This window comes from Wasmannia auropunctata, unplaced genomic scaffold, assembly GCF_000956235.1.
Source record: "Wasmannia auropunctata unplaced genomic scaffold, wasmannia.A_1.0 LD335994.1, whole genome shotgun sequence".
NCBI classification, from domain to species: domain Eukaryota; kingdom Metazoa; phylum Arthropoda; class Insecta; order Hymenoptera; family Formicidae; genus Wasmannia; species Wasmannia auropunctata.
In genome coordinates, this window is record NW_012026896.1 from 308,016 (window position 1) to 308,634 (window position 619).

Sequence of the window (619 nt, forward strand, 5' to 3'; positions counted from 1 at the left end):
AACACATTTTTATTATAAAATTTCTTAATATATATTTTGCTCAAAAAGATTGATACTTTGTGTGGTATTTTTTTTAGGTAGCAGTTTTTGTTTAACATTATTAACATTATAATCTTTTGTAATCAACAAGTACGTCGAAACATATTCTTTACCATGACTAACAAAGAAAAAAAGAACAGGACCGAAGTAACGATTGAAGGAATGAAAATATGAGAATTAAAGAGTAAATGAGAAATTGCAATAATGAGTGAGAAAAAATCTGTATGTGTATATATGCATATATGTGGCACGTAAACAGTAAGCAAAAATCAAAATCCAAAACCTTTATGTATACATATATGTATATATACAGAGTGTTCCATTTTATATTTGACAGTCAAATATTTGGAAATCGCGAGGTTTGAGAGAAAAATGTTTCAGACAAAAGTTGTAGGGCTTCGAGGGGGACATAAGATGAGAATATTGATTTGACTCTGAGTGGCGTCGTCAAAGTCAGAACAAGGTCACTTTAAATTTTTTAAATAGAACCTCCCATTTTTCATTGCATATTCTTATAGCTTATCTTGAGAGCTTAATTGCCTTTTATACCGGCATCTCTAAAAAGAAGTTAATATCATAA